Raw genomic sequence first — 12,841 nt, forward strand, 5'->3', positions numbered from 1 at the left:
CTTGAGTCCGTCATTCGAACTGGATAACAGCTGCAAAACGGAATAGGTTGATTAAATGGCATTAGAATTGCTGGTACGAAGATAGATCATAATTTTTCTTTTTTAGGGACCTGTAAGGAATTTACATTGTATCGAAAAAAACTGGCTAGAAAATTAACTTGTACTTATTTCTATGAATTAAAATTATAATTATTATTTTAAATTACTAATCCTGCTAGAAAATTCATCATTTTAACTTTTTTATATAGGTAGACAAACAAATGGGCAAATGGGCCTTCGACACTGGACATTTGAAAATGTTTCAGCAAATAATCGACCACTATACTCTTGATTTATTTTGACTTCCTCTCCAAGTAACCGTTACCTATGAGAATAATTAATTCAAACAAGACTTATAAATACGCACTGTACGAAATGAATATACAGCTGTTACAATTTTCGCGATTAGGACTCTATAAGATTTTTTTTCATCTGATAATAAGTGGTCACCACCGCCCATAGACAAAGGCGCTGTAAGAAATATTAACCATTCCTTACATCATCTATGCGCCACCAACCTTGGGATCGACGATGTTATGTCCCTTGTGCCTGTGATTAAACTGGCTCACTCACCCTCACAGAGTACTGTTATGTGGCGGTAGAATATCTGATGAGTGGGTGGTACCTACCCAGACGGGCTTGCACAAAGCTCTACCACCAAGAGGAATTTATCAGTGTCGTTGTATTCACCTTCCTAAAAGTAGATGGAATGCATTTGATTCGTTCAAATAACAGTCTTTATTAAATTATTTTAATTAAATAAAGGAAAATATAAAAAATGTTAAAAATAAACGATTGTGAAAAGTTTTAAAATTATTATTTTGATAATTACTACAATATCTCGCTATAATGATACAATATAAAGTCTAAAAGGTAAGTTAATCTGATTATCTCGACCTTAAGTTGATACATTATCAACTTAAGGTCTCTGCAAAAAACCTTCAATTTTAACATCTAAGGGGAAGGCGTAGTGTAACAGTATTTCTCTCTCTGGATCAGATATCATACGTCGACTTTGTTTCGACCCATGCAATTCATCAACTATATGCTGCAGTCTTCTAGCAGATACTCCATGTTCATCATCGTGTTCTCTTAAATCCTTAAATCCAGCATCAAAATTCTTTAGATTAGCATTATAATCGTCCACATCGCCACCTCCGCTGTTCATGTTGTCATGATAAGCGAAATTGTCATCAAATCTTCTCATAGATCTCATTTTCGTTATAATCGTATTCGCCAATTGACTGACATGGTCTTCAATTTTCTTTATAATCTTCTTTCTTATACTTTTCCTTCCCTTTCTCGTGTTCAGAAGGTCTACCCAAGACTGTGATTTAGGATTATCTGAATCATAATTTCCATATTTATCTTGAGGTTCAATATTTTTATATTTATTTTTCCCTCGTCTTCTATATTCTTCTTCAGATTGCGCATCGAGCATGACATCTTTGTAGGAGTTCTTCTGCTGTCGAAGGATGTTCGCGACGTCAAATCTGTCATTTCGATCGCCAAACGTAACATCTGGCCTCATACCGGCGAATTGACTCAATGACGGAGTGATGAAAAAGAGAACGAATAAATATTTCTGAAATAGTACCATAATCTGTTAATAAAATAAAACGCGAATGAAAATAAATGAATCAATAAAAAAGAAAATAAACGTCAGCTAAATAAAGTGGACCAAAAGCTGGAGGACGTTTTAAATATTTTGCCGTTAGTGACGCACAATATCTTTTGTTTGATAATTAAAAAAGACAGTCGAGCAAATACGCCACCTAATAGTCAGCCTACCTTTGTCTATACATATTAACTTTGCAAAGAAATATAAACCACTCCTTACACCATTAATATGCTATCAATATGCCGTAAACTTCAATTGAAGATGTTAGATGTTATATTTCTTGTAACTATAATTACTCTGGCTCACTCGCCTTCAATTGGAACCCAGTAACACAGAGTATCAATGTTTGGTAGTAGAATAATTGGCGGCTTTACCAGTTAACTAGGTTACCTAGTTACATCGGCTAACCTGTTACATAAAAATGCAACAGACAAATCCTATAGGAGGCAAGGAACTATTTTATACTATTATATTGTTTACGTCATAATACTTTATTTCATTGAATTTAACTAAAAAACTATGACACATGTTTTATTTACCATTGTAATCCAATTTATCTCGCGTTAATAAAATACTAAAAGACTAAAACCTTGTTGGTATCTACCAAAGTTTCTGCTTATTCGGTAAGTCATAAATATATATTTTTAAACGCGAAATGAAATACGCACGGATGTAATGTCATAAAAATAATAATTTTTTGTTATGTATATAATTCAACTAGATTTTTAATTGAAAATCAAATGAAACCATAAAATTGTCAATTATTTTTTAATTTATTTCTATGATGAAGAATTTTAAAAATTATCACGTCTTCGAGGAGTACGGTAGCCAGGAAGTGCATATGAATCAGGCAAAAATCCCACACGACCCGGTTTTTCTCTCAGAGGCCTTTCTTATTGTTTCAGTTGCCTGAAAAAAAAAACTTAACCCGTGCGGTCTGGTTACCAGATTTGTATAAGCCTAAATTTTGCGCTGTTAGATATTCTACCGCCAAGCAACTATTCCTAGTATTGGTCCGTTCCGGTTTGAAGCCAGCTCCAGAATCAAATGAAATCAAAATATACTTTATTCAAGTAGGCTTTTACAAGCACTTTTGAATCGTCATTTAACAAATTATTTAAAATAAAGCTACCATCGGTTCGGAATGTAGATTCTACTGAAAAGAACCGACAAGAAACTCAGTAGTTACTCGTTTTCTATATTTAAAAATACAGTCATGTTAGTTAAATACAATTATATATGTATGTTATGTCTCCTGCCTGGAAGTCAGCAAGCATTAACTCCACGCTTTTTTATCATAGATATAATCGTGTATCGAATAATATGCCTTCTTTTCCAATGTATTTTTTACGATTGACTTGAATCTATGAAATGGAAAAGTTAAAAATGTCTACGGTGCCAGTGTAACAGCAGGCATAAGGAATTTAACATCTTATATGCAACGTTTGGTGCGCTTTGGAGATGACTCCGAGCTGTTAATGAGAATTTTTCGACAGAAACACCCATAATGTTTTATCGCCCCGACCTGGTGCTTCAATAAAGGACATATATATGCTCTTATACATTTAGCTATTAATGGTATTTTTGAATTCGGTCTTATCGTTAAGATCGCTCACTTATGTTAGAGTGGTGGTGAAATTCATAATCCAGAGAGATACGAGTAGAGAGACAAATAAAGAGAAAGAAAAAGGTAAGAAAAATAATTTCATTAAAAAATTAACAATTATCGTAAAGAAAGTATGTATAAAGTATATATGTAATTATCACAATAACACTTTTAATAATAATAATAATAACCCCCCCATGGGACCACCTTGCCGTGGTGGGGGGGCTTAAGGGAAGGGACGAATGGTCATCAAGAACTAAACCATATATACCCTGTTAATAAACGAAACAGGAGATACATAAATTTAATAACCGCTAATACCTTGGCTATGCCCTTCACAACTAACGGTCCCAAACCCAAAACCCAAATGGAGATGAGTAAAAAAGAATACAATTTACGGCCGCTTCCCGGGGTTCGCCGGGGCGCATCTGGAGCCGATGCTGGATGCTACAGCATGCGAACCATCGGTGGTGAGGAGCTGAGCAGGCGGGCACTCATCAACAAAAATGTTACAGCCGGTCGCTGTGAGTTGAACAGGCGGACTCACAACGTAGAAGCTACAGCCGATCCCTTGGGCAACGAAACAAATACCCCTTCGACTCGCCCCCAGCATATGACCCAAGCAGAACACGAAAAGGATTCCGATATGCTTAACGATATAATTTCAGCTTCACCTTCACCCTTCAACTCATATGAATCACCTAGTTCATCTCAACTTTCATACCAGGTTTCATCAAGATCAAACACAATTTCACCTATGTCTGTGGATGTTGTGCAGGAGGCACATGCTATTGAACCTGCACCCGCCACAGGTACAAATCGTGCGCGTAAAAGATGGTCAGACGAAATGAATAAATTCATCTGGCGCACGTACCTCATTGCTACAAAATTGAACACCAGTAAAATATACCTTGCTCATCTACACCACGAATTTTCACTAAAATTTCCTCAGATGCAGGCATCTAGACAGAGACTAGGTGACCAATGCCGAGCTATAGTCAGAAATAAATTACTTTCTCAAGAAATATTAGAACAAATAAAAGAAGAAGTAACAGAGAGCCTACAACAAACCAACAACCAAGATAGAACACAAAATATTCAAACTAATTTAAGCATGCAAATACACAATAGCCACCAACAAGGTATAAAGCAGAGAAGAAGATGGACCACTGAGTATAATGAAACCATTATTAGAAACTACTACACAATTACAGAATTAGAAGCAAATAGATCAGCTTACCGTCAACCCCTTCATCAAGCGGTAATCGCAGAACACCCGGAATTATCAGAAGTAAGTGAACAGCGAATATCAGATCAGCTTAGAGTTATTTTAAATAACAAAATGATTAGTGATCAAAAACTTAAAGAAATCCGTGAAGAAATATCAAACGATCTTCGTTTGCGTCGTAACCATCTTGAAAATACTTCACAACACTTGACTATACCACAAAATACGGCATCCGCAGAAAACAACAACCACCCACATATATCACCACAAACACAACCAATACTAGACATTTCTACAATAGCTGAACAGGACCAAACCCCTAATTATCTAGATGTGGAAAAAATTAAAAAACAATACAACATTACATTAGAAAAATTTCAAAACACCAACCCAATTAGCCGTCCCTACATACCAAAACAAAACAGCTCAAGAAAACTAGCCCAAATTATTAATGTCATTAACACCAAAGTACTGCCTCAACATATTTCAGTCGAACAAGATTTTGTGACCACTCATACACTTATTTACTGTGCTGCCTACACAGCGGCTACCTGCAATGGAACTAACATTAAGGACATAACTAGCCAACCTTGCCAACTCCAGAAAAGAATACCCGCATGGCAGAAAAGGTTACAGAAAAAGATACAGAATCTCAGAAGAGACATCGGAAGACTCACAGAACATATTAACGGCAATAGGACAAATAGGCTTACCTTACTAGTAGAAACGATAAAAAATAAATACAAAATACACTCTCAACATGAAGAACCTAACTCTAGTAACGAACATTTTCTTGACACCCTCAAACAAAAACTAAATGCCGCATCTAGTAGGCTGAAAAGATATTTAAATTGCACTCTTAGAAAATCACAAAACACACAATTCTGTAATAATGAGAAAAAGTTTTATAGAATCTTATCATCTGCCACACAACGCAACACTAATACAAATACACAAGACATAACACCACCACCAGCCAATGCAATACATACTTTCTGGTCTAACATATGGAGTGATCCAGTATGTCACAATACAGACGCTGCGTGGCTAGATACAGACCACGAAGTAATTAATTCTATCGAACCTATGAATTTTGAACATATATCTGTAGAAGTTTTCATGCGAGTACTCAATAAGGCGAACAACTGGAAATCACCTGGTAGTGACCATATACACAACTATTGGTATAAAAAGTTCACATCAACCCATTCATTACTACACAAACACATGAACAATTTCATTCAAACACCAAACATAATGCCGCACTTTGTTACACAGGGCCTTACCTTCATGATACCAAAAGACACTGACCATCAAAATCCAGCTAAATATCGTCCAATTACTTGCCTGCAAACCATTTACAAAATACTTACAGGATGTATCACTGAACTCCTACACGAACATATTGCCGTTAACAATATTCTTGCTGAAGAACAAAAAGGATGCCGAAAAGGTAGACAAGGTTGCAAAGAACAGCTCGTAATAGACTCAGTAACAATGAAACATGCTATTTCTAAGAAAAAAAATATTAATACCATGTATATAGACTACAGGAAAGCTTTTGACTCCATACCACATAGCTGGCTTCTTTATGTATTACATCACTATAAAGTTCACCCACAACTTATTTATTTCCTTGAAAACTCTATGCAAAACTGGAAAACAACTCTTAAAATCACGGGACATGCTAATACTGAAACACCTGACATCTTAATACGACGAGGAATCTTTCAAGGCGACGCCCTTAGCCCACTGTGGTTTTGCCTAGCGCTAAATCCTCTCTCAAATATGCTCCAAAAATCCAATCTCGGCTACATTATTACCACTCCACACAAAGACACCACTCTCACACACCTCATGTACATGGATGATATTAAGTTATACAGTAACACAATACAATCACTACATCACCTTGCAGATATCACCCAAACTTTCTCAAAGGACATACACATGGAATTTGGAATAGATAAGTGTAAAACATTTTCGGTCAAAAATGGAATAATCGTCCCAAATAGCTACATGTTAGAATCAGGAAATATTATTGAACCTTTAGAAGAAGAAACTACTTATAAATACTTAGGCTTTCAACAAGCTCGGAAGATTAACCAAAAAGAAACAAAAAATAGCCTTAAAACTAAATTCAAACACCGCCTAAATATCCTTTTCCGATCTCAACTCAACTCCCACAATTTATTTAAAGCAATCAATAGTTACGCAATCCCAGTACTTACATATTCTTTCGGCATAATTAACTGGTCCCAATGTGAGCTCCACAACCTTCAACGTATCATTAATACTACTCTAACTGCCCACCGAAAACACCATCCTAGATCTTGTGTCCAAAGAATGACTCTACCCAGAGGTGAAGGCGGACGAGGCTTAATAGATATAGTCAATCTGCATAACAAGCAAATTACATCCCTGAGACACTACTTCCATCAACGCTCAGAATACTCTCCACTTCATGAAACAGTAACGCTCGCAGACAAACGCTTCACCCCACTAAACCTTAAAGACCGACACCCGCAAAAAAACGAACGGATTACTGACATGAACGAAAAAACTGCTTTATGGAGACAGAAATCCCTTCATGGAAGACACCACCACGATTTACAGCAATCATATGTTGACAAAGCAGCGTCAAACGCTTGGCTGAGGCGTGGTGAACTGTTCCCAGAAACGGAAGCTTTTATGTTAGCGATCCAGGATCAAGTCATTGACACCCGGAACTACCAGAAGCACATAATACGCTCTAATCTTCAATCAGATGCATGCCGACACTGTCATTCTAGTCCTGAAACCATTCAACATATAACTTCTGCTTGCCGAGCCCTTGCGCAAACTGATTATAAACATCGACACGACCAAGTGAGCGCTATTATACACCAACATCTAGCACACAAGTATAATTTTATAGATAAGAAGATCCCATACTATAAATACAAACCCGACACCATACTAGAAAATAACAGATACAGGATATACTGGGATAGAACCATAATCACAGATAAAACAATACATTTCAATAGACCCGATATCACACTACATGACAAAATTAATAAAACTGTTTATCTTATTGACATAGCTATCCCTAACACTCACAACATACAGTTGACAATTTCGGAAAAGCTTAGTAAATATCAAGACTTAGCAATAGAACTGAAACGTCAGTGGCGTGCAGACACCATTCATATTGTTCCCATAGTCATCTCATCAACTGGGATCGTACCTAAAAGCCTACAACGCAGTCTCGATATATTACACATATCTCATCACACTAATCATTTACTCCAAAAGGCAGTAATCCTCAACACTTGCCGCCTCACCCGCAAGTTCCTTACGACCTCATCCATCTCAGCTGCCATTACCTAGCTCCTACTAGCGCTTGGCTACGGCCCGTGTGTGTAGGATTTAGTTACCTCATAAGAGAGAAAAAGTAAAATAACAATATAATAATAATAATATTTTCTCGTAACTTTGTTTAAGCCCTTTACAACGTGTGCAGAAATTTGATATTAATTGTACTAATATTACAAAGGAAATATAATTTTCTAACAAAGCTAGCAGGTTGAGTATAATGTACTAAATATAAATAGGTATAAAATAAAAACGCAAAAGTTACTACTAAAACTATTTTCCTCGTAATCCGTCGCATATGACCACGCGCGGTCGGTTTGGCGGGAAAAAATGCAAATGGCGGCGCAACGTGACGTCACGTCCGCACAGATGGCGCGCTCTGATGTTGTTTTAATTACAGCAATGTTTTATTTCATTTCCAGCTTTCCCGTGCATCTGGATTCTTCTTGCGTGATGTTGGATAGAAACCATTGCAGCTTGTTATATTTATCTGTGGAAATGAATGGTTCATGTTAGATTACGCCTAGACTCGTATATAAGTAACATACAGGAACAAATTAATTAATTTGCGAATTTCGTTGGTATTAAAATAACATTGTTTTTTTTTAAAAAGCATTTTTAATTTATTAAATTATTAATAATTAATTTAGATAAGTGAGTAGTTTGAAGATATTATTTTTCTTTAAATTGTCGAACGTTGGCTTAAATTTTTAATAAAATTGAAGTTTTTTTTTTAATTTGACAGTAAGGCAAACGCGTAGATTATTTCGTTCATTGGTACTATAAGAATATGAAATAATATATTTTTTTACAAAATTATTACATTTATTCAATCCAGGTATGTTTTGGTATGCTTTTATCGCCTAATCGGAGTTAAGTTTTCCCATGACCCATTCGATTAAAGTAATTAAGTTTTGAAATTATTCAACAGCAATAAGATCCGGTAAGCATTATTGATTGCAAGTTTCCAGTTTCCATTTTCATGTATTATCTGTGTTTACTATACATCTCGTGCTCGGCGGCGAAGAAAAACATCGTGAGGAAATCTGCTTGTGTCTAATTTCAACGCAATTCTGCAACATGTATTTACATCAGAATTAATGAGAAATAGAGTGCTTGAAGACTCTTCAAACTTTCTCCTCAAAGGGAGAGCCTTAGCCCTGAAGTAGAAAATTTACAGTACAGTAAATACAGTATTTTTAAAAGCTTTTATTTAACGTGCATTGTACTAAGTTTATTAGTTTACCGGATTAGTAAGCTGAAGTGGCAGTGGGCTGGCCATATTTGTCGTAGAACCGATAACCGTTGGGGAAAACGTGTTCTAGAGTGGAGACCGCGTCTCGGCAAACGTAGTGTAGGACGTCCTCAGGCACGGTGGAGTGACGATTTGCGCAAGACGGCTGGCAGGAGCTGGATGCGAGTTGCTGAAGAAAGACCACAGTGGCGTGCATTTGGTGAGGCCTATGTCCAGCAGTGGACGAATGCGGGCTGATGTGTGTGTGTGTACTAAGTTTATTCGGATGGAATCTTTCCATTCAATTTTTAAGCAGATAACTTCATCCAATTGACTAGCTTTAATCTCAAACAAATTGTGCAATGACGTTGTATAAGTTGATAGTAAAAGTTTTACAGGAAAATTTTAGCGCAAGCTTCGTTTTAATAAAGGATATTTGGCTTTTAATTTATTTAGTTTAGTATGTCTCTTTGGTCTAGTCGTCACTATAAGTAGAATATATATGAGGGGGTGCATCTTACCAGAAAATCTTAGCTGTACAAAGCCCTACCACCAAGTATTTGGGTCAAACTGGTTCAAAATACGATTGCAAGATTTAAACCAAACATACTAGTACATACGAAGTCAAATAAAAGCAAATATTAAATTCTATACGCATAATCTATGACAATCAATGTTAAACCCTAGATGACCTTTTGCAAGCAAGACAAAAAGGAATAACACTTCATTAATATTGCACGGAGTTAATGATTGAAGCGAACAGACGCACCTGAGCCCGGTCTGGACACGTGTGCGCAGGTGTGCGTTACACGAGACACGTGCGCACGTATAGCTCACCAGTCGTTGTTTTACGTGAAGTTTGGGATTAATTAAAAGTCACATAAATTAAAATGTCGATTTTTTTATAGAATAGAAGTTTCGTATTGTATGTGTATATTAATTATATTTTATGTTGCTAAATAAATTTCCGGATTTCCTTCAATTTATGTCGTTCTTGTGAGTTGGAACATCTTGGATGAATAGTGCAAAAACCTCCATTAAAAGTATTGTTTCCACTGGTGACAGGAGGGCTGGGTCATTTTTTGCCCAGACGATCGGAATTGCGGTTCAAAGAGGAAATTTCATGTTAGCATTGTTGCCACTATTCTACGCGGTCATTATTTGTACAGTAACTGTTTTTAATTTTTCTTTGTGTATAGTTTAGGAATAGTTTAGTTTTTCTAAAGAAAAAACGATTTCAATGATTTCAAGATTAAATTTATGTCGTTGTTCTGTTACGAGTTGGAAAATTTGATACTTGGTATAATAGTGCAAAAATATTCATTAAAAATATATCAGCCCGTCTTAACCTCCTCTGGTTACAGGAGGTTGCTTATTTTTCCTTCAGAGAATTGGAATAAAAAAATATAAAAATAATTCAATGGGAAAATGCTGCTAGCATTTTTGTGACCATTCCACAATCGTGATTTGACTACTACTCAAATCACGATTGTGGAATGGTATTTTTAATTGTATTTTGTATATATATATTATATGTTATAGGTTGGCGGATGAGCAGATCGAACATCTGATTGTAAGTGGTTACCATAGCCTATAGATCTTGGAGCTGTGAGAGATATAAACCATTTATATATCCTTAATGCGCCATCAAGCTTGGGAACTAAAATGTTATGTCAGTTGTCACTGTTATTACACTGGCTCATTCACCATTTAAACCGCACCACAATAATGTTACGTATTGCTGTTTGAACCTGGTCTTATAGTAGTGTATTTAATGAGTGGATAGTTCCTACCCAGACGAGCTTGCAAAAATTTTTTGTATTATAGACCATCCTCAACAACTATGCAGGATATTTTATTGTAAAAGAGTTTAAGTAAACATGTGCATTAGTTATCGCCTTACTTTTATAATCCGATAGGGCGTCATTTCGACACGACAGTAGAAATTTAATTTCTAAGTATCTTGTGCTTCTCAGATGTTCTCCCCATAGAAATTCGGTAACTTTTGATTGACTCAACTTGGCACAAATACAGGACATCGGGATGTAAGCTTATATTACTAGACTCTAATTTTATCTGAGATACACAAATGACCGACTTAAAATCAAACTTTACTTTTATATCGATGTTATGAATTTCATCAAAGTCAACACATATTAACTTACCTCTTTTTCATCATCTATGTAATATTTTAGTTTTTTTTTTTGCTTTTTTTTTTAAATATTGGAAAACATCACATACATTACTCTTATCCCAATGTAAGTAGCTAAAGCACTTGTGTTATGGAAAATCAGAAGCAACGATGACACCACATACATGATCGTGTAAAATTTTGGTTTGAAATAAATGAAAATGTCCCAAAATATCGTCCAAAATCTGTACAATTATATGTACAGACGACGTCTATAATTATAAATAAGGATACGTTTTTTTTTATTTTGCATATCATAAATATAGACCATCGATAAATAAGCACGAAATGAATTTTCTTTTCAAAAAATATTTAAAATATATTGTTAAATTGGACTTGGTAAATAAATGATCTTATCAGACGTCAGTCTATTTTAGCACGTGCCCTGTTAAGATCTCATAATTATTCAAGTGTTACAAAGCTATTGTGAATTTATGGCACGCAAAACCACCTGTACAAACCGTAACGTGTTCACTTGTTCCAACAATTCGCTACGCACAAAACAGATGTCAAAATAAACGTGGAGACAATAAGGATGGCTGTTCACTATTAATATAGCACCGTATCGCGTTACGCAATCAAATCTAAATCTTTGTTTTGTCATAGCATAATATTTGCTAATTGATCTGTCTAAAATCTTTTGACTTTTAGATATGTGTAATACCAGAGAAGAATACGAAAAAAAACTTAGTTTTTTTTTTAATAGGTACCTACTACATTATAGGGCTTTAGTTTTGATTGTGTGATTATAAGACACACACACGTAACTACTGGTACAAGGATGATGACGCAATTAATGTAAGGGATTGTGAATATTTATTACAGACCTTGCCAATTTATGGATGGTTGTGACAACTTATAGGTATCCCCATTTGCCATTGGGTTTAAATATCTATTTGAAATAATTACAAAATAACTAATAAACACAGACTGTTTACCTTTATATACCTAATATAAATTTGAATATAGACTTATATCAGTTTGTATCATTAAACTCCGTGGATTGTTGAGTTAAGAGACACGTCGCAGATTTAATCAAACTTCAACAATTTGAAACGCTGTCGTCAAGTATATCGGTATTATATAGGTTATTTTTTGGAGTATGTGCCCTGTGCACAGCGTTACAGGACTTAATACCAAGACAAATAGACGACGTTAGAGCCTACATCTTCACATCAATGTTATTCCTCGAAGCGTTTCTATTTATTATTTCTCATGTGCACAACCATGACGTGGAACGTCCATCCAGCGTATTGTTTCTTGAGCATTACAATCTGAGTATCTACAAAGTTATACTGAATGGGCAGGGCAAGGCTTGTCTTCTAGGTGAGCACATTCCATATTAGGCTGCATCAGTACTTATCAAGTGAGATTATTATATTGTTAAGATAGTGCGAATTATAGCTGACCAGTGAAGAGTTACCCTTATATAAGAAGTATTTAGAAATATCTAATATCCGTTCTACGGCAATTATTTATTTGTTTTGTATATTCCTCATACCAAGTTAAGAGTCTTTAAATAAGCACTGGATTCTATTTGCGTGTTATGATTGCATGTGGTCACA

Source organism: Vanessa atalanta, chromosome 24, assembly GCF_905147765.1.
Source record: "Vanessa atalanta chromosome 24, ilVanAtal1.2, whole genome shotgun sequence".
NCBI classification, from domain to species: Eukaryota; Metazoa; Arthropoda; class Insecta; order Lepidoptera; family Nymphalidae; genus Vanessa; species Vanessa atalanta.